Consider the following 22,517-nt stretch of genomic DNA (forward strand, 5'->3'; position numbering starts at 1 on the left):
ACACCTGCAGGGAGAGGGATGCTCCTGCTCTGGAGCAAATGAATGTGTGCAGCGAGGATGGACACATTCACAGCCCCCCCATCTCACAAAAAAACCCCTAAAAATCATGGTAGTGCCAAGGCTTCATCCTGAAACCCATCTCTGCCTATACAGATGGAAGAGTTAATTTACTTTACCAACACCCAGTTATTTTATGCTCTTGCATCTCATGCTACACTGGTGGAGTTTTATGCATTTCTCATGAAAGTGGCATTTTATAATAAATCCATTTCTGATTGCAGTGCTTGGTGCCCTGACCTTGCTAATAAGCCTTTAGTGCTCTGGCCCTGTGGCTTTGCCTGTCTGACCCACACTTTGTGTCTTCAGTAAACACATTGAGCTGGGCAGGAACATTTCAGGAATAAAGCACTGCTCCGTGTGAGGACTATCAGATTGCAATCCTGAGCAAACAAATTGTTCTCTTTTCAAGCTGCCTGAAATGAAAAACACAGCACTGGCATATCTGCTTGCATTGTTATTTTAAATTATATACACACAGCATCTTAATAGAAGAAATTATATGCTCCCTAGCTGACACATTTCACAGTTAGGAATAGATGTTAAAACGTTTTCAAATAACAAATTGACAATCTTACTCGTGCTTTCTATGTGTTTGCATTCCTTAAAACCACAACCAGAAGGGGGAGTAAAAAATTGGATTTATAATTCACTGCTTACGGAATTTGCAAAAGATTTTTTTTTTCATACAATTGAGAGAAATATTTTTTCCAATTTCCTTTTGAACTTCTTTACACTAAAAACATTTTTTACATCATGCCTAGAAACTGTTTCTTTGAATATCATACTATTGTTATTTAAGAAAAGGCTAAATATGATAGAGGAAAGAGTTGTGTTTTAATTTCTCTTTCTCCTACCCCTGCTTTTCTCCTTCTTTCTCATTTTAACTTGCATGGATTGGGCTCAAACAAAGCAAGGAACGCACACTGTCACACAGTCAACAGGTTGAGAAATGAGATTTTATACTAAAGCACTTTAAATTAATAGAGTACAAATGTAATGAAAGGCAGAAATTGTCTTAAACTAAGTGAAGCAGATTCTTAGGAATATATGTTCTTGACTTCCTTGCAGCTGAAGGTGAAAAGGCACTTAAAGATTTTGGATAAGTTATTTGTCATTCACAATTATGAATGGAATTTACTGTAAATGCTTAGAGATGCTACTGAGTGGACTCAACAAAAGGTTTTCAGATTTTTCAAAGAACTAGTCCTGGTTTAAAAAAAAAAAAAAAAAAATCAGTGTTTGTTTTTCTATGGAAATATACCAAAACTTTATTATTTTAATAATAATTCTTATTGATTTATTATTTAATAATTTATTGAATTATTCTTATTTAAAAATGTCACACATATCAGCAAGTATAATTTGGGATTTAGCTTCAAAAACTAAGTAACTCTATTTAAAATAAGTAAAGCTTATTTTAAAGAAAAATAAGCTTTATAAATAAAATAAACAGATTTGCATCATCATCTCCCAGTGAGACCACTGTGCTTTCCCTGGTGACACCAACAGGACTTGGGTAAGATTGCTGCTGGAAAAGCAGAGCTCTCCAGGATATCTGGCCAGGAGAATCTCTAATTCACTTTGTCTGTGTAACAAACAAGTGGAGGAGCAAAATCCTTAACCTGACTTTAAGCTGCTTCAATCTGACTCCAAGAAAGGGTGAAATATTTGGTCCTCACCAAGTGCTTTCTGTTCAAACCTCCTAACAAACATGCAGAACCACATTGATAAGGGAAAGATCTTCTCCAACAGCAACATCAAAGTGTTAAAGAAACAACTCCTTTTGCAGCACCATGGGAATTCTCTCTGATGTGACACCACATGAAACCCTGGTGTGCTTCATTGCCATTAAGAATTTAGCTCATATTTAATAGCTATCAATATCCCTCAGCCAAGGAGCAGCTCATGGCTTGGCCAAAACTGTGCTAGCCACTGAGTGTATCACTCACAATCCATCAGAGAGCTGAATTAAAAAGGAGAGCTTTGTTAAAACAAGATTCATCTTCCCTTCTTCACAGCTCTAAGATCAATATATATTGAAATGCTGAATGGTTATGATTAATCAGGAAGGAAAAAACAGATTCAGGTTGCATAATGTTAGGAACAGTAACACAGTGCTTCCTCATGTGCTCATAGGCACTATCCATTACTCCTGGTAGTCATATTTATACTTGATATAACACTGCATCCTGGACTATAAAATTATGATTTCCTCCACAAATTCTGCTTAGAAATATTCCAGAAAGAAAGCAACAATGTGCCTGAATCATAATTCTTGTTATACGAGAGAAGGAAATGAAAAAACAGAACTGGGGTACCTTATCTCCAGTCTGAGTAACTCAGACCTGTTCGAAGAACAAATAATAGCAAAATTTCCTCTGTCTCGCAGAAGTCCAGGAAAGAACAGCAGAGAAGGCAATTAGTTTAGGGAGCAATTATCTTCCCTGGATGTCTTTACAGGATGGAACTGTGAGACAAGCCTTGGAAAAAATCAGACTTTGATAAAGGTCAGTGGCATATAACCTATTTTGGCAATTACTTGTCAAATATAAGAATGGTTTCAAATACACTGAAGCAACTCAGGAAATGTGGTGACAGGACTGTTTTAAGCAATGCAGTCACTATTCTTCACAGATAACTCTGAATTTAACACTGGCAATACTGGAATACAATGGGGTGTGGGAGAACAAGGCAAGAAGATGCCATCCCCCTGAGTTTGAGGGGTTTCTAATGCCATTGGGGTTGCTGTGCCACTCCAGGCTCTGCTCTTCAACCTTCCCCACTCTCAGACAGGAGTCAACAGTCTGAGCTGCTGGCACATGAGGAGAGCTGACCTCTCCTGTGCTCCAGGGCAGCTGGGAAGCTTTCAGGAGGAGCTCTGCAGCACACTCAACAGCCCACTGTCGAGCATCCTGACTTTTCCCTGCACTGAATTACAATTTTCTCCCCTGGAGATTCACCCCTCTGGGTCCCCATGCACAGATATGGGATGTTCGGGGTCAGGTTTGAAATGCTTGACCCACCTGCTGTTCAAAAGCTACACAGGCTGAGTTCCCCCACCAGCTCTGACATTGTATGATTTTATCTGTGCCAGTGGTGGAGGCTGATTGAACATCAGGAGGGAGAGAGAACATTCCATAAAACTGCAGGCGGAAAAGGTTTGCCAATTATTTTTCTTCTCATGACTTTTAGGATGCACAGATTCCTTTTGGCAGTTCCCCTTGTTTTGTGCCCATAAAATAAGTTTAATAGCTGAATTTTCTTTAAGATAATCAGAGGCTGTATAATTTATGCATCTGAATAGCATTGTAGCCAGATGTAATTTTGCTTGAAGTTTCAGCATTACAGTTAGTAATGACTCTGCTGGCTGTGTTTTGTGGAATTTGCAATTTATTTAACAGTTGACTGAGCACTGACCCCATATAATATCGCCATAATCAAAATGTGGCAAAAATTAAAATTTAAAAACGAAAAAGAAATCTGTGCCTTCTGGGAAAGAGGCAGCCTACAAGTGGACAGGGTATAGAAGCAATTTTTGAAATGACAGGTAACTAACATGGTCTTTAAAGTTTATAGCAGAGAAAAACCAGCCAATCAAAGATGGAGCTGAATTAAGGTTTGAAACACTCTCTAAGTAATAGTTATGGCTTCAGGCATTTGTTTTGTCATCTTTCTGCCACTCAAGTCTCTCTCCCTAATCTGCAAGAGTTGGTTATTTTGTGACCAGAAATATCAGAGGGTGTCCTGTGCTTCCAAAGAGCAGGGGAACCTTAGGGGGAGAAGAGTTAAATTCCAATTACTGCCCATTTCTGCCATGGTTTCCCAAAGAGCTTCCCTGCTCACCTCTTCCAGTACTTCCCACACCACATCTTCGGGTCTGTTTGGGTCATTACTTTATTTTGGCCCTGTTTATAATAAGGTTTGCAGTTAATCCACCTTTTAGCCCACCCACCGGGTGACATTTAATAAATTGTATTCTTCATTAACATTTCCTTCTCAAGCATTATAGATGATTAATGGTGATAGAGAAATACAGTGTCATCAGCATAAAACAATGATTTATGGTGATAAAGAAAACAGCATCATCAGCGTAAAAAATATCAAGTTATTTGAAGAACTAAAGTTAAGAGGGGAAGGAGCAGATTCAGAATTTGCTGCAAGTTCAGTGTGCCCCTGCTGCATTCATGTGTGTCCCTCGTTTGTCCTGTGGAAATAGGGAAATAAGGGTGGAAATCAGTGTGGTTGGCACTTTGCTGTCCCCAGCAAGGGGGTAAAGCCTCTTTGGAGGCACTGCAGCCACAGCACTGCACAATGCACAGAGGTTTTCTCTCCAACTCCTCTGCACTGCTTGTGAATCCTCACTGTGTTCTTAAACCAATTTAGATCAGAGGCCAATATTACAAACAACTTGCAGCAGGCTACACTACAGTTTGTGTGCTGTGTGGGATACAAAGAACCATGAAAGATTTCCTTTCAAAGCATTCAGAAGGCTGAAAAGATTTCCCAGCCGGTTGCCATTTACACTAATAATCCAATTGGAGTAAGAGTGTTCCCAACAAAGTTAAAAAATGGCAACACAATTGGAGGAAGTGGCCCAAGATAGCAACAGCACTTTAAAAATGGAAAAATACGTGAAAAAATAATGTTTGCCTCGTGGTTCAAAGACACAGGACACTTGGTCCAGTGAGGAACAGGCATTCAAGACTCAAAGCCTTCAACCCTATACAACTTTGCAAAGTATCTCATTTAGGTGAGGTTTGTTTTTGTCAAAGAAAAAAGTCCTGATGACAGCAAAAATAAAAACAACTGTGCTAAACAGTCATCTTAATTTGATAATAAATTAGGAATGGCATCTGACCCTCAGGATTCTCTGAGACAGTGATGGGCTATTCAACATGATAGCTGATTACATCTGGACCACAAAGACAACCTAACACCACAAGTTTCATTAAAAAAAATAAAAATCACCATAAGTCTTTGTACTTTTCTCTGAGTGATTGTCACTTATTCATAATAAAATAAACAAATTAAACAAACAAACACCACCCTGGTAGCACAGAGAATCCAAGGCTGTTTCAAACTCCGATACCTTTCCTGGAGCTTGCTAAAGAGCAAAATTAAACATTTCTCACCATTGTGTAACAAAATATTTGCTAAGCACCACAGGTTAAGTTCTGGACTCTAATGCTCAGCAATGTCAGATATGAAAGTTCAAATCACATGTAGGTTTTCACAGACTTTGTAGCAGTTTCCTCAAGCTTAACCTATTCATCTTTAATGCTGCCCATGCTCTTGCATTTATTTTAAATTTTTTTTTCAGAAAATTACTTCTCCTCTGTCCCCTGTACCTTCTCAGGCATGGATGCACAGCCAGAGGTGGCCAGCTGTGTAAGGCAGGGAGAGCACAGGGACCATTGCCCTCAGATGTCACTCACAGAGCAGAAGCAGCATCTTCTACCTGCCCTGTGCAGTCTCTAAGGAGCCTCCTTGCCTCAGCCTTGGCACCCTTTAAACATCCCATGCCAGAGCCACCAACCCTCAGAGCCTACTTTTGACTCTGTTTCAGTGCCCTTCTTCCAAAATTTCTATTGCAGAACCATAACAATGCTCACAGAGCATTGCTACCTTTCCTGCCCCTCTTACTGGAGAAAATTCACCCAACAACAGAGAGTTTTCTGAGCAAATTTTTGAGCAGATATAACTTGCTGTTAGTGGCAATGTGCAGAAATCACTGGAAATGCAGCAGCATCTCTCAGCCAAGGATCTGATCCATGCATTCCTGAAATACAGGTACACAGCTCTGTGTGTTCAGCCTTTGGATATCATATTCCAATATCCCATGGCCTGGCATGGAGCCTGCTGGACAACTGGTACAGATGGAGTCCTCCAACACAGAGCTCCTCCTCAGCTCAATTCTACAGTTTCTTTGTACCAGAAACTTGTACTTGGAGCTTGACTTTTAGGAAAAATGAAGATGCATCTTTTATTTCTCAACTGCAGTAAAGTAAATTTATGTCTGTAGCACCCCTTAGAAAATATGACCATATCACTGATAGTTTGGGAGAGCTGAATGGAAAGATAATCTACTCCTATTTTCATTCTGTGGTCACACTCACTGCAGTTATAAGATCAGCTATGCCAGTAGTCAGAGTACTTACCTACTTCATAGCATTGTTCCTAATTATTTGCTGTTCCTTCCCATTAATTTTCAAACTTGATTATCTTGATTTCAACACTACTAAAAGAGTCATTTAGAGAAATAATGGGGAAGAATGGTTCCAGTGCCAATTCATGCTGTCCTCTTCTATAAATCGCTCTCCAACTTTAAACACTTCCATTTATAGCTACGATATTTTTGACCTTTATGATGTTTCTAAGCCTCTTAAACCATCAGCTGCAGACTGACTACTCTGAGATTTCTCCTCCTGCACAGTCTGAGTGTCCATATAGAAGAGCCACTGCCAGAGGAAATAAATCTGAAATAATTACCCTCTCTTGCAAAGTGAAAACCTCATGATTATGTCTTTAGCGTTAACATGGCAAATTGAAAGCTGAAGGTGCAGTGTGTTGCACTTACACAAAACCAGGCAAATTTGAGGCCAAAGAAACAAGAATCCTCCTTTCCCTCTGCTCAGGCAGCAGCCCTCAGCTCAGAGCCTCTCCTGAAAGGAGGAGGATGTTGGAAGCAATGATCACCACCCACATCCATTCCCTGCCTTGCACTTCTCCATAGTGTCAGCAAATGCTTTTTTAACAGAAATGTCTCCGAGAGGTTTTCTGTCTGTTGAGTTTGCATTTCCCAGAGAGCACATGATTTTCTCTCCTGACACAAATTTACAAAAGTCTCCATTCAAGACAGGCAGCTGGCAGGGTTTTTCCACCAAGGTGAGGAAACTCTCCCTTAAGAGACTAGGTGAGCTCAAGACAGTCATCAATAACAATAGGGGAAGGGTGGTAACAACTGCCAACTATTTTCTGTACATTTGTATCTAAATATTTGAAACAACTTACTTTGACCAAATTCATAACGTTTAAAAGTAGAATATTAATGAGAACAGAGTATTCTAAATGAATAATGGAAAACATGTGCACACCAAAAGTCATTAATTCACTCCAAGAGTATATGATTGTACAGAATAGACAGACTCAGGGTAAAGCAACATTTCAAGTTGCTTCTGCATACAACAAACATGAACAAAACAAAATAGACCAAGTTTCCAGACCATGACCTGGCTTGCAGAAATTACCTTGTGAATTGTTTTGAACAATGCATGAAGCTCCATTCTCTGTCCCACTGCTGTGTGGACTGTCTGGGGTGATCTGAAATTTTTAACAATTTATTTCTAAGTTGAGTTAAAATATTTTGCTCCCAAACCCTCAGCTTTTACAGGTAAAGTGGAAAGGAAGAAACTAGAGGCTGAAAAAAACTCATTTGTTATTCAGCTGGGAAAGGCAGAATTGTTTTTCTCTGCCTATCGCACTTTCTGGCTGTTTTCTTTTTCACCTGTGAAAGCAGTTTCTGTAATAGCAATTCACTTCTTGTTCCTCAGACTATGTAGAGATTTGTTTAAGCTTGGATAAGTGCCCAAAACATACTCCTAACTATTCCAGTTCTACTGAGCCTCTGAAAAAGCGCTACATGTATCTTTTCAGAATTTAGGTCTTTTTATTTCAGTCTCAGATGAAAGCACACAAAGCTAAACAAGGAGAAAGGGAGGAAAGTGATCTGAACTACACAGAGATAAAGAATGGCTCATTTAGAGCCTGGCTGGAGTTCTGCACGAATGACCATCTTAACTTCTGCCTTATTCCAACAATTCTTCCAACAATATTTTAACCCTGGGTAACCTAAAATCTAACTTTTGCCAAGTAAAGGTGGATTATGATGATATTACATTTAAAGGAAGAAGAGGTATATGCAAAACTGTTATTTTTTGCACTGAAAGTCAACATATTAACAGAACTGACACAAGAGATGGGAGCAGCCTCACATCAAATAGAAAAGTTTTCACCTTAAACTTAGTGTAAAACTTAAAACAACTAAAACATAATTCAAACTTTTTCAAACAAGCAGTCTCTCGACAGCTAGCATTCTAAACCACTAATCATATTATTTTGTTTTTCCTCCATGGGGCACTTCTCACTGGAGATATTTGGTAGGTGATCTGGGCTAGCCCCAGTGCCAACCTGTCTGTGAATGCAATGCTAATGTCACCAGAGTCAGCAGCAAGCTGGCTGGGAGAGCAGTAAATCATGGTCACAAACAATCACTCCAATATCAATCATCCTTCACACAGGAGGAAAAAATACCTTGTTCTCATTAATAAACATGAGTTTGTTTTCAGATGAAATCCCCCACTTATTGCCTCAAAACAGCTTTCTAAGGGGCCCAGATTGCTGTTTGGGTTAGCAGGAATGTCCTGGGCTGAAAAACAGAGAGGTCTGCGTGGTGATTGCTTACATTTGAAACAGCACAGCAGCAAGAGAGTATGGGCTTGCAGGAATAGTCACTTATTTGGAATGTTCATTCATGCTCAGAAAAAAGTTCAGTTTGTTCTTGTACATCTTTCAGATTCTCTTTTTACAAAATATCAGAGTGGTCATTTTTCTGGGTTTGAAATCCTCCACTGCTGTGCAGGAGGCTCATAAAGCCCCTCTCCATTTACATGTCTCTACAATAGCACTCCAGAGGAGGAGAGCCCTATCTCCCCATGATACCTGTTCAAGCACTAGTGATGGGAATGGAACAAAATACTCTGCTATAGCACAGGCTGGGTTTGAAAAATGCTCTTCTAACAGCCTCCTCCCCTTGAAGCAACTAAAGCAATCCAAGTGTAAGTTCTGTTGTATCGTTTTCCAGAAGCAGCAAATCAAACCAAATTTGAACAGTCCTGTATGACACTAGAAATCAGCAAGTGGAATAATTCATGTTATGCACCTCATGCACTGTCCAGCAATCCTAGGAGGGAGTCAAGAATTTTAAAGCTCTTGAAAGATATTTCTGAGCAAGTGAGCCACACATTGTACAGCTCTACCATGTGCAATCCCCACACACAGGAACCTAATCAATTACACTGAGACTGTTTGAAGCAAATTTTTGTCTCATGCTGTGTTTATGCCATGATGAGGACTTTCTTTGACCATGGATCTGAAACAGTCCACCCCACTTAAACGCTGTTTTTCTTCCTTTGGAAAGCCCAAAGCTGCTTTCTCCAGCCTGAGCCCTCAGCAGAGGAAGAATGAGCTACAGGAGCCACCCTGCCCTCTTCTTGCTTGGAGGACAAGGCACAGCCTTGCTCTTGCAAAAGCTGACAATTTTAAAATGCCTGTGAGATGAGGTATTCACCTTTTCCCCTCAGTTTCCTCTATTCTCTCCACTGAGAGCATCAGGTGATGACAAATGCTCACCTCTGTGGTCCAAAGGAACTCAAGCACCCTCAGGTAACTGCTCTGCCAGAGAGCCCAGCAAGCACCAAACCCTCCCAGCACAGGGACCTGCTGTGGGGGTTTCAGTTGGGACACCAAGTTCAAGGCACTGGAAGCTCTCCTGCCAGTTCTGCCCTGTGCCCTTCCCTTCTCTGTCCCACTCATGATCTTTTACCAGAGCTCACACAGGGTTTGGATTAGCAGTGTTATTTGCTTTACAGGGAACATTGCACACCTTCAACTAGCACAGACAACCAAGAGTTTCCTCAGCTTCCTTTGCAAGACAACTCAGTACAAAAGAGAGTCAATCAGCTGTACAAATAACAGAAAAAACCCAGCGTAGCTCTAACAGTTGCCTTTCTAATAACTGGCAAATTCAAATGTAACACAATCCTCTGTGTGGTGCTCCAGGAGCTACATCTGAGAAGAAATTGCAATCAGAAATTTATTTACTGCTAATTGTGAATCCTGCCAAGGTCCCAAAGACTGAGCAGAGACTGCAGGGAAGAGATGTAACCTTCGTTTCTAGTGCTGTGGGTGAATTACAAGTCACTGAAGGGGTGCCAAGGAGAGAGATGTTTTCAGGCAAATGACAGGAAACCCCGACAGTGTTAGGTATTGGGTTGATTTGGAAAATTAGATCATTAAAAACTCAGGTGGTTTGAGGGATTTAAATATTAAAAGAAGAGAGGAAGAAATGAAATGCAACAGGAAACAAGAGCAGTGACAGGTACTGGAAAGGAGCAAGGGAAAGCAGATGCAACAGTTCAAAATCGTACAAAAGGAGAAACAGGAACAGAAGGATTCCCATAAAGAATAGAAAAATCTCTATGTTTATTTTCATTTAAAACCAATGGAAGAAAGAAGTCCTAAAGGCATTGGAATAGTTTAATTTTCAGAGCTGGTCTGGTTGACATTTTCTTTTGAACACCAGATTAAATAACACAACTCAGCTAACAGCATCTTTCCTATAAATGCTATGGGGCTAAAGACCAGATAAGCAGCAGCATTTAAAGCCTTTTTACCTATGCAAATAAATACTAGTAAATATTACCAACATACACATATTTTGAGCAAGATGAAATTAAAAAATTTGCTGACTGCTCAAGTCCTAATCCTGATGCCAACATCTGACATACATCAGCCTGAGACTTCTGAGATGATGATTCCAAAGTTGTCCTTAAAGATACAAACAGAAAACTGTAAATACATTTAACTACATGTCATGACTCATGACTTGTAGTTGTGTTTGAATTTCTCAGTCAGGATCCCTCCTCATGAAATATGAACAGACTGACATGACCATCAGGATACTTCAACCTCTTCACCTGAAACTTCCATTCTCAAAGGCAACAAACTGACAAAAATATCAGTGCCCATATTCAGATTAGACTACAGACCTCAAAGCAACAAATAAAACTTTCAGAAAATACTCCAGAGTTCAAGGTTCTTCAAAACACCACAAGGAAGCATCAAACACTGCAAATTTAGATGCCCATTCCAACCTTTATCTGTTTGGGTTTTTTTTTGTTTAAATTACTTCCAGCTTCATTTTTTTAAACTTTTTAAGTTTGCAGTAATATAAAAGTGCACAGAATGAGCATTATTTTTCTGATTGAAAACAGAAGAAAAACAGAAGTACAATGTTAAGAAATAAGGGAACAATAAAACCAACTAACCAACCAAAGAGGGAGGCATGAGAGAGAAAGCAATTTTGGGAATATCAAGCAAGATGTCCCAGCAGCACTGAAGTCATCCCCTTGGGTGCACCATTTGCAGCCTGGAACCAGAATATATCCAGCACCACACATCTGATACAGGCCTGGTGAAACCCTGAAGAAGTTTGTGGATGTTCCTCTGGGAAAACAGGTCCATAAAGAGCCAGTTCCATGGAAAAGGATCTAAATTTTATTACCATTTTTGAGTCCAGACAAGTTTTATACTCTAATATGTCTGCAATAACGTCTGATATATCTGACTTAAAGGACAGAATTGTAATAAAGTTAGAAGCGTACAAAATTGCAGAAAGGACAATTTAAACTGAAGCTCTCAACATTAACATCCAGGTTTGGAGCATTCGAAAGTGAGCTATGAAACACCAGAAAATTGAGGCCCTTGGTAAATGTCAACCAGGGGAAATGTGACTGAGATTATTAGAGAGTCAAAGAATATAATCCACAGTAGATCACTTCAGCCCTGGCTAATTACTAAAGGCACCAGTTCATTACGCTGCTGTAAGTGCATCTAATTCAGTTTGCTCTGCAGTTCATCTCCAATGTCTTTTTTATGTGTTCCTGCACTGGCTGCTGCCGTGCACAACCTGCTCTGGAGGTGCTTCTCAACCCCTGCCGTTCCCACACAGCAGGGCCAGAAACTGGGACTGAGCTTTGCTCAGCTTCCAGCTGACTTCTAATCAGCAGGATGGAAGAAGATGAAAAAAAAAAAGAAAAAAAGAGACAGAAAAAAAAAAAGGGGTGGGGGTGAGGGATAAACTCATGTTTAAAAATCAGGACCACAGCTGAGACATTTTCTGTAATAAGTTAAGCAACTGGAGTTGGTTAATAGGAAACCAGTGTCAGATGCAAATCTGAAATTCAAAAGAACAAAGCTATTTAACCTATGATCAGACCATTTAAAAGATACATTTCATTATAAAGAGCTATTGAAATTTATTCCCATGAGATGATGTTGGTGTTGAAATTTTACATGGGTTCAAGAATTAAGCATATTCATATATTCAGAGGGGGGGAAAAAAAAAGAAAATCTCATTCAGGGTTAACAACTACAAGTATCCAAAAATTTGTAAGTCAAAGATGACTGGGCAAGTATCCTAAAAGGTTTTTTTTTTACTCATGGATTTTTCTTGTTGACTGCCCTGGACACTTTTTATTGACCAGTGCTGCATAGCTGAACCTTTTGTATGGTTTAATATTATCATCCAGCCAAACTCCTGTCCCCCTCAATCTCTTGGCAAAGGTTCTGAACACAACACTGAGTTTTTGCACAATTTTTACCTTTTCACAGGGAGCAAGCATAAGGTAGTAACAGCTACACACACCTCACAAACCTCTGCAGCATTTAAAAATACTTTAAGCACTTCAGAGCAGCTGCAAAACACTTGTTAAGAGGAATAAATATTTTAAGTTGGGAAATATGAAGTGTCAGTTCATGAAAATCTGTACTCCATATCAAAGAATATTTACTATCCATATCTGACTTTCCAGTAGTTAATAATAATAAAAACAAGTTTTTAAGTGACCATAACAAATTTCTTTTACACAGTGCATGCCATTCTTGTCACTTTTATGGCTTGGAAATACAGCAACATAATGGATATTAAAGCTGACATATTCCCATATTTTAAATAGTTCTCATCTGCTCATATTTTTTGTTTAATAGGGTTCTCAAAAGTCATTCACAGCTAATTGATATTAGTTTTAATTGAGTTTTGTGTAGGTATTAGAAGGAAAGCTGAAAAACCAGCTTGCAGTAATTTCCTGTACAATGAATCAAAAAATGCAGTATGGGTGAAGACAGTGTATAAATTAAAAATGACTGAAAGGCACAAGAAACTGTCAGACAGATATGATCTGTGAGTGCAATAGGCCCCATTTTTTCTGTTTATGCAGTGGGTGGACAGTCCAGCTCTCTCCAGCACACACCAACAAGATAATCAAGCAGCTTAAATCAAAAAGCTTAAACCTTCCCTTGCAACAAACAGAGAAGCCCAGGCTGTGCTGGACATGCCAGGAGGAAACACCTTCACAAACTTGCCTGTTACCTGCAGCTGCCTTCTCCTGCCTTTGGCCCACTGGTACTTTGTGAACCTTCAGCAGTAAACTACCAAAAGTCATTTGGGAGCAGATAATTCAGTGTTATTGTTCACCCAGCAATGAGTATTTGCTCAGGGATTTCTGTCTCACAGGGACTGGGATGTGCTGAGCCACTTCCCAAGCAGAGAGCACTAGAGCTGGATTATGTCCTATAAACTGCAGGAATAGTGCCCTTCCTGTTTGAAAACCAGCCCAATTTTACCAATCCTTACTCACCTAACATGGATAATTCCCCACCCATTTTTCTCATGGCTCCAGCAGCACCACAGCTGCAGCTTCTACATTGCTGTGGAATAAGGGAAACTCAGCTGGAAAGCACTAAGTTTGTGAAAATGACTGCAACTCCAGGTCAGAATTAGAAACCTACTGAGCAGAGCTTGCCCTGGAGCCTGCCATACCTGGGTTTGGCACAGGTTTTGACTGATGTCACCTCCCAGCAGCAATGTTTACTGCTTCAAGGTAAAAGGTGAAGCAAATCTGCTGTCCTTCCATTTACCATTTCAGCAGGGCTAGGGAAAAAGCCTTTTGACACATGGCCCCTTGCAAAGAAATTGAATAAAGGTACAATCTGTTAGAGCTGTGTTACAGCACACTGCTACTCGCAAAGGATCATTTTGTTTCTTTTCTTTTCTGATTTATGTGCTTGAATGAATGATCTCTCGCTGCTCAGAATTTTTATCAGAACTGTAAAACTGGGAAAGCCAGTAGCCTTTATTTGGCAGCACAGCCCTTGTTCATGAGCCCCAACACAGCTGTGAGGCTTGTGACAAAAAACCAGATGTTTCCAGTGACCTCTCCTCCTTGCCCATTCCTAAAGATGTTGCCAGTGACAGGTAAGGAGCTGCTCAAAAGAAAGCAACTGGCAGAGCAGGGGAAAGGCAGGGAGACAGGGAGGGATGATGTGCACTGAATTAAATGCTTTGGAAGGGAAAGAGTGGAGGGGAAGAGAGAGGCAGACAGGGCAACTTTCAGGTGCTCAGCAGGGCAGGGCAGTTCAGAGGCTCTCAGCCTTGAAGGAGAACCAAGGCACAGCCTCACTCAGCATCTCCCTGCTCTCCAAGCATTGTGGGTATTGAATCTGGGAAAAGAAATATAGAGCAGCTCTGAAATAACATCTACCCGAACATAAAAAAAATCCCACTTTTTCTAAAAGGAGTATTTTTTTTCCTCCCTTCAGGCATCAGAAAGACAGATAAAAAGGAAAGAAAGGATTGAGAGCAGCCCTGAGCAGATGGGATCCCTGGAAGTGTCCCAGGCCAGGCTGGACAGGGCTGGAGCAGCCTGGGATGATGGAAGATGTCCCTGCTATGGCAGGGGGGAACTGGATGGGATTTAAGGTCTTTCCAACCCAAACCATCCTGTGATCCCATGATAACAGACAGCAAAAGAGATGGGAAAAGACAATTTTGAAATCAAATTCACACCAAAGAAACTGCAATATCTCATACTCTGACACTCTCTCTCCATTAACTCTTAAACAGCAAGCTAGAAACTAGTCAAGCTGGTGAGCAGCGAAAAACTTAAATACAAAATGAAGAAAGCTTGTCCAACCCATGATTTGCCCGATATCATCCAGCCTCTAAACAGTCATATTTTTAGCTGCAAAAGAATTTCTATACCAGCCATCTCTTTCCTCTTCAAGAAAGTTTTCTAATTATAGATAGTTGCCACAATACAATATTTGAATTTAGTTTAATTTATAAATTACCTTGAAGCAGGTTTGTCTCTGGTGAATTTAAAACATTATCTAAAATTCCATGTTTTATCCACAGCTGTCAAGTGAGCAATTTTTCTACCTTGAAATATATATATAAGGAAAAGTGCTAACCCTGAAGAGAAGGGAAAAAAATTAATCAAAGTCTCTGTCCTCAAGATAAAAAGAAATCTGGTGATATTCCCTTCCATCCCATAAAATTGTGATAAACTAGATGGGATTACAGTCTGGGGAATGACAGCTGGCTCCATGCTCTCTGCTGTCACCTTTGTTAATCCCACCAACAATCACTTATGCCAGGAGAGTCAAACCCTTGAAAAATCCCCTGATCTGAGGATTTTTATCCCACACAAAAATCACTGTAGGATTTTAGGACTCCAGCTGTGAGTGCAGTGCTTACATAAACAGAAGGGTGGACATGAATGATTTAGTGGCTGACCAGGAATGAGACAAACTGCCTCATCACTGCACAAGACATAACAGTCTGGGTTTGATGAAACCTTGAGAAGTAAATAAACATTTCCTATGGGTGCATCATGAAACATTTAGTCCTGATACTAATTAAATTTCAAATAAAAAATTAAAATTCTTTTTAAAGGGAAAATATTAAAAATATTGCTGTAAGTGAGCATATCGCTGCGATCATCTGCAAATATTACAGTCCCAAAATCTTTAAAAACCTTTAAAAATCCACTACATTTTTAGGACCACACTTATCAGCCATCTTTTATCACAATAGAAATGAAGTCACAGTGCTGACAAAGTCTGACACAGTGAATCAATGGCAGAACTAAGTAGCAAAATCCCCTGATTCCTACAGCAAATATTACTCCACATTACCAACATTATCAACTGCCTTATATGTGTACTTTTACTACCAAGTCTTACTCATAAAGTAACTCTGTTTCATCTCTATAAACTTAGAATGAATAACCTTTTCTGTTAACTTTGTGGGATATTTCCTATTTCTTGGGGGTAGATGGCAAATCCTGGTGTTCAGCATAAGAATTCCTTGTGCATTCCTCAATTTTTAACTCAACAGTGCTCATCAAGAGAGCATTTGACACACTCCAAAGCTCTGGGCACCACTCATTTCCTGGGTCTCTCATCATTCCTAGATTGTTTTATTTTACACAAAACACTCACAAGCATTTCCACTTCCTGTCCCAGCACTTCTGAGGTCAGACACTTCCTGAGACAATGGCATCAGTTTCCCCCAGTTTCTAATCCAAAAAGGGGAACAAAGTTGACCCAGCAATAGCTTAAGTCCAGCTGGATCTTCCTCTCCCAACTTTTGCTCTGTAGGAGATTTTGTGGTAAGGCAGCAATTCTTTATCCCATGCCCACTTTATCCCATGCCCAATTACAGTATACATCAAGAAGTAATAATCAGGCCTTTTATTGGCATAAACACCTGGCTCTGGACACTCAGACAGTCCAGCTGAAATTCAGTGGGTTTTGGGTGTGTTTTGTGTTTTTGTGTTGTTCTTTTTTCCCCTACAAGACACTCAGAAAGGAGGATATTTGATTTGATGGATTGAACTGTTAAAAAAAACCCCACAATACCTGGTGTTTCTTTTGCAATATGCTCACATACAGTGCTTTAAAGTGCTAGAAAACACTTGCTGTGCTTCAAGGACTAGAAAACCTCTTTGCTACAAATTCTCTGTGTTGGGGAGGGCTGGCCTGGCATTACATCATGGCTGGTGAATGAGAGAAGGGACTCTACTATTCAGAAGTTTATCATTTCAGTACTAAAACACAACCATTGCATACAAACTCATTGCAAATGCTGCAAAACATACAGCTCAAACACAAATAAATAGTCTATTCCATCAATGCCCATTCACAATTCAGATGAGGGAAACTCTCATCTAATTCCAAGTTCAGTCTGACTGGCCTAAAAAATGCATTACTGAGATGAGACCAGGGGATTCTCACGTGAGGGAGCAGCAGCATTCCCTGAAATACAAGTTTTCTCAGCACACAAGAAATTGGCTGCTATTACCCACAGTGAGGTGAGGACAAAAAAAAATAGGGGAGAATATTAACTTAAGTAGCATAAACTCAATCATCTCCAAAGCTGTTGGGTAGGACTTGGACAAGTCAGCATCACCCCAAGCAGCTCTTTGCCCAACTTTCTGATGCTTAGCTAAAGTGGAAACAGCAACTCCTCTGCTCCTCTTTCCCCTCCCAGCTGCACCAGGGCTGCACAGAGCTCACCTGAGCAGTTAGCACTGCAGCCAAATGCAAAGGGACAATGATGCATCACCAAGAAAATCACACCAACTCTTCTTTTCTGACTCGGGCAGGTTTGAAAAAGTGGCTTATTTCTCCCCTGATTATCAGTCCTTCAGACAAACTCACAAAACACCCCAAAAGCCACTGTAGCAATGAATGCTGCTGCTATCCTTGGTACAGGCATGCAAGGTTGGGGGCTTATTTTTCTCTCCAGCCTAAAGGCAGAAGCAATAAATTGATAAAGAAAATAAATGATTGTAATGGCTCCCATAGGCATCAGTGATAGAAGAATTTTTAAAAAATGAAGTGGCCTGTTTGCTCCTTGGTACTTTCTCATTATTCCACTGTCTATTTTTTTTTAATTAGCATTTTGATGAAATAAAAATTCCTAGTGCACAATCTTAACATTGCTGATTTTAGATCTGAATGTTGAAAGCTCAATATGTTAGACCCATAAATGCAAATTGAAACAACCACACAGATATTGGAGCTGTGTGGAAACAGAGCTGAAGGGTTTTTAGCCCAAACAAAACCAGCCAATTTGACTAAAGTTCTTAAGTAATTTGCCCTTTGTGATGTTTCGGGGAAATCTACTGATACCCAGGATATAAATTCTCTTTTCTTTTGGGCATCATCTACTTCTCTGCTTGCACTACAGTGGGAAAAAGAAACCTTGCAGGCTGTGCTCAACTCACCTCATTTTGGGAGCAATAGAGGCAGATTAGCACAGAGCTATTATCAGCCTCTTTTAGTTGCTCCTGTAATTTCTGTCCTGAGAATCTTGGTTCTGACTCCCCTCTCACGAGTTCCTGTTGATCAGTGCATTTTGCCATTCCAAAACACTCAACCCAACAAAGAAAATGCATTGCTGTGGATTTTTGGCAACAGTAAGGCCGTGTTATGAATTTTTTGCTGGTACAATTTTTTTTTGCTGCTACAAATCTTTGTGGAGTAGTAAACAGCAGAGGCAGGTTACTTTCACTCTTGCAGAGAGATGTGAATCACTTGCAACTTAAAAAAAATGCATTTTAATACAGCCAAATGCAACATCATACAACTGGGAGCACAGTGAGTCTACTAAATCTACAAACTAATCTGCTAAGTAAATCTACAGGCTGAGAAAGCCTGTCTGGGAAAGCAGCAACACAAGAAGATTTAAAGGTCACTCTTTAGAAAGTTTTGCAATTTTTGTGACAAATAGTTTATTTGCTGAAAAACACACCTAACTGCACTTTAGGGAAGGCAAAATTTGTCGGGTAATTAAGGTGAAATTTGAAATAGCATTCAAAGGTGAAAATTCAGATCTTTTCCTTTGCTGGATATTACTTTTCCACAGTTTGATCATAAAATGTGTGTATGTCATGTCTCTGGTGATATTTAACAACACCTGAGTTCCACATGGAATATGTTTCAGTTCTCAGAGAACATTCCACGTGCTGGAGATGAGGTCTAAGGGACACCACACTTCCTTCCCCTGCAGGGCTCACCAAGACAAGCTGCTTTCTGAGGTCCTTTGAAATAGGATTCAGGAGTTCTCACACAACTTCTCCTCTTTTAAGCAATTTCCTGGGAATGCACATGCTGGGTTTTTCTCAGAGGCCTTAAATCATGTTTGTTCACACGTCTGACTTCCCTGCTATCACCCTTATGTTGTCCCAAAGAATCCACTGAGTGCAAGATTCACTGCTCCACTCTCTGCCCCTTAAAAAGAGGCACAGCTTCCTACCCACTTCACAGGTCCAGCAACAGTCAGGAATTATTCTTGTCTGATGATCTTTTGTTTCCAAACCTCCATCTCATGTACTTTGAAATTGAAATTCCTTTGCCTGCAAGGCCCCCAGAATCTGACAGCTGACTTCTTGAACTTCCCTAAACTGCAACAGCAAAGAAAGTCAATCTATCAGCTCTGCCTCTTAATAATACCTCTTAGTAATACCATTTGCTAAGGGAGGGATAAAGAAAAAAAAAAAATGCAAGCAATACTGGCAATGTCTACTAAAACTATTGTTCTCACCTCTTTTTTCCCCTCTCCATTAGTTGAATTAAATCTTATCTATTTACAGACTCTATTGAACAGATCTGTTGAAGCACTGGTATATCTTGCTTGGATTCAGCAGCTCCAGATGTCAGAAAGATTAGAGAAGGAAAAGCACTTTAGCAGCTGCATCAATTGTGGAAGGTTTTTTTCCCCAGAGAAATAAATATCTGGCTTTGTTCTGCTGTGTCTTCTTCACACCATCTCCCTGTAGCCCAAGCTGTGCTAATCCACTCCAAGAGAGGGAAAGAAAAAAACAAACAAAGAGGAACAAGCCAGTAAGGAAAAGTAAATATTCTTAGAATTATAGAATGCTGACGCAACGAAGAGTTGTAGTGCCAGAGATCATTCCCTCCAAGGTTCAAAATTCATCTACCCCTTTACGTTGGTGGTACAGAACAAGCAGAGATATTGACAGGCACCAAATGCTTTTTTTTTAAATGTCCAATCTCTCATCTCCTGCCTTGTGTAAGTCCTTGCTGCCCCACAAGCAGAAGAGCAGCTCTTCTGTAGGAACTGTACCTGCAGCAGGTAAAGGTTAAAGGGAGCAGCATTCCCAGAGCTCCTAGTGACACACAGGAGCACTTCTGTGGCCACATCTAATCAGCAGTGCCTTTCTTTTCCCCCTTCACTTGAGGGGCAGCATTGCATTCTCATATTAATATTCCCTCAGAAAAGACACTCTCCTCGTGTGCCAAGAACAATCAGACCTCCCTTTATCCAGCAAAATAATAGAGTTATAAGGAAATCCCATTTTCTCAGCTAGGGAAATCATTAGCTCAAGAGAACACCCAAGCCACAAGACTCTCTGGTGGTTTTCTTTCCCCTTTAGGGAAAGAACATACAATCATACAATCCTTTCCTGTTTATTGTTCCTTGATGCTTTTTTCTTTCTGGACTACCCAACTTTTCCTCTCCACAATGTGTTTCTATTTGAATCTTAAGCTTTAACTAGTCTTGAAAACTCAATAACTGCTGCTGTGAACAGTAAAACCTTCCTCTTCTTTATCAAACCCTAAATCCTTTGAAAGCCTGAGTCCTTCTTCAATGGCTCTTAACACATGCATATGTACGTCTCTCCTGTTTGAGGTAAATATTTCAAAGCTTAGGGTAAATTAGTATCAATTTAAGATAAATATTTCAAAAGGTATAAATACTCACTGAATTATTATTATTTTTTTAAATCAGGGCTTTAAAGGTTAAAATACTGCTGACCCCTATAGGGGAAAGAAAACCACCAGAGCATCTCATGGCTTGGGTATTCTCTTGAGCTCATCTGTCCCATCCCAAACCTTCCCACAAAAGGATCTGCAGATGTACAAGTGTTCAGAATACAAATTCTCTAACTCAAGTGGGAACCCTCCCACAGCTGAGAGCTGGGGAGCTTCCAGCTCAATTCCAGACCCATTCCTGCATCCGGCACCTCCTGCTCTCCTGTTTAGCCAGTTCAGGGAGAAGGTGATGCTGTGTAACAGACAGCAACAAATAAGAATATAGGTACTTCTTTTGGACTGGACTTGAGGCCCATCTATTTCAATAAGATGGCTCTTAACAGCCCTCAGCACTAAATACTTACAGAGAAGCAGCAAAATCTGTATTAGGCAGATAGCAGATAATCCTCCCTCAGAGTGGATCTCTTCTAAATTCTCAGCAGAACCAGAGAAAAATCCCTGAACAGCGGAGTTTAAAATCCTCAGGGTTAAATAAAATGGTTTTCAGGAAGCTCATAGGTTGACAATAAATTAAAAAATCTTTTTCAAATAAAAAATGGTTTTATTAAAAAAAAAATAAAATCAGATTGTCTTGGGGGAAGGGGAAGGAGAAGGGAGAGGGAAAATACATTTCTTCTCTACTGATTCAGGAGATCTACTGCTGATTCTTTTATTGTAGTGAGGGCAAGATGGAAAAGATCACTGAAATATCTTTCCTTTAAGTGCTAGTGTTTCTGGGTGTTCAGCCTGGCTGTGTTAAGCCTAAACATAGCAAAGCTATTTGAATCATTACCATCATACTCTAAGCCACTAAGAACTGTTGCATGCCAAGCATAGAAACACACAAGCAGCCAGGGATCCTGGCAATGGTCAGATTTGTACTGGTTTTTAAAATTATTTTATGTGTGTATGCTTTTTTTTATTTGGAGACAGATTCAGCCCCTAGGATGGGAGTTGTTACTGTTAAAATAAGCTTTTTTCTGTTCAGTTTTGCTAACTGGCTAACCAAGACCAAAAATTTTTAAAATTGAACATATCCCTCTCAATTCAGAACTGCTTTGGTGGAATCTCAACAATTTCCAGATATTTCAAGATTAACCACTGGACAATTAAACAAAGACTCAAAGGACATGGGGTTTAGTGCACAGATCTGTTAATTAAAAACAAAAAATCTGGATATGTAACAACTATATTTTCCCCTCATCTGCTATATAAAAGGCTACTAACAATTCTTTGGAGCCCATTTCTGAGGGCATTTACAAAGGGAATAGCATAACCATGGAAGTGATATTAGAAGTCAACTGAGCTAATAACAGAGCTGGATTTTATGCAATGGAATCTAAGAAGAAATGGATAAACTTTAAAAGCAACTAAACTTAAGATGAGTAATTTAGCATGCTTTGTTGTTCCTATATTGAATTTTATAATCTGAAATGTATCCTTTTCCCTCACAAGATTAAAAATAGGCACCTGTTAATAGCCTGAAATGTCCCAAGTTTCATTGCCCTGGAGTACCAGGCTGCTCCTTCACAACTTTTCCATCAGAGTTCATAGGATTCTCTCCTTTCCTGCACAGACAGGATCAGAACTCCAAGCACGAGATCAGACTTGTTTTCCAAGAGAGCTAAACTCCCTCAGATCCCTTAATCCTGTCACAACTAACATGGAGAGCATACAGAGAACTATTCTGCATGTTATTATTTCATGATCTCTTCCATCAAAACTAAGTTTGTGCAAGGGGGGGAAAAGCGCAAAATCCACAGGAAAAAGAAGTCATGTTCTGCAACACATTAATAGCTCAAGTGCTACTTGAAGATGATTCATTCACCTTGAGTTTTGCCTTTACATTGTTTGGAGTTGTCAGACTGCAGTGTACATCGAGACTTCTTTCAAAAATTCAACAGTTGCTTAAAGTGATTATAAAATAAAAAGGAGAAAAAAACACAGCCACTGCTTCTCTGTTAGTAAAGCAGGCAACAGTCTTTCATAAGATTACT

General features: G+C 39.8%; 1 protein-coding gene across 10 annotated transcripts in view; it reads right to left on the minus strand.

Moving 5' to 3' along the window:
* The window catches only part of LOC146430868 (uncharacterized), a 537,765-nt gene that overhangs the window by 277,528 nt on the left and 237,720 nt on the right, over positions 1 to 22,517 (minus strand). The gene's annotated exons all lie outside the window — the stretch shown is intronic.

This window comes from Lichenostomus cassidix, chromosome 14, assembly GCF_008360975.1.
Source record: "Lichenostomus cassidix isolate B80296 chromosome 14, HeHo_3.0, whole genome shotgun sequence".
Taxonomy (NCBI): Eukaryota; Metazoa; Chordata; class Aves; order Passeriformes; family Meliphagidae; genus Lichenostomus; species Lichenostomus cassidix.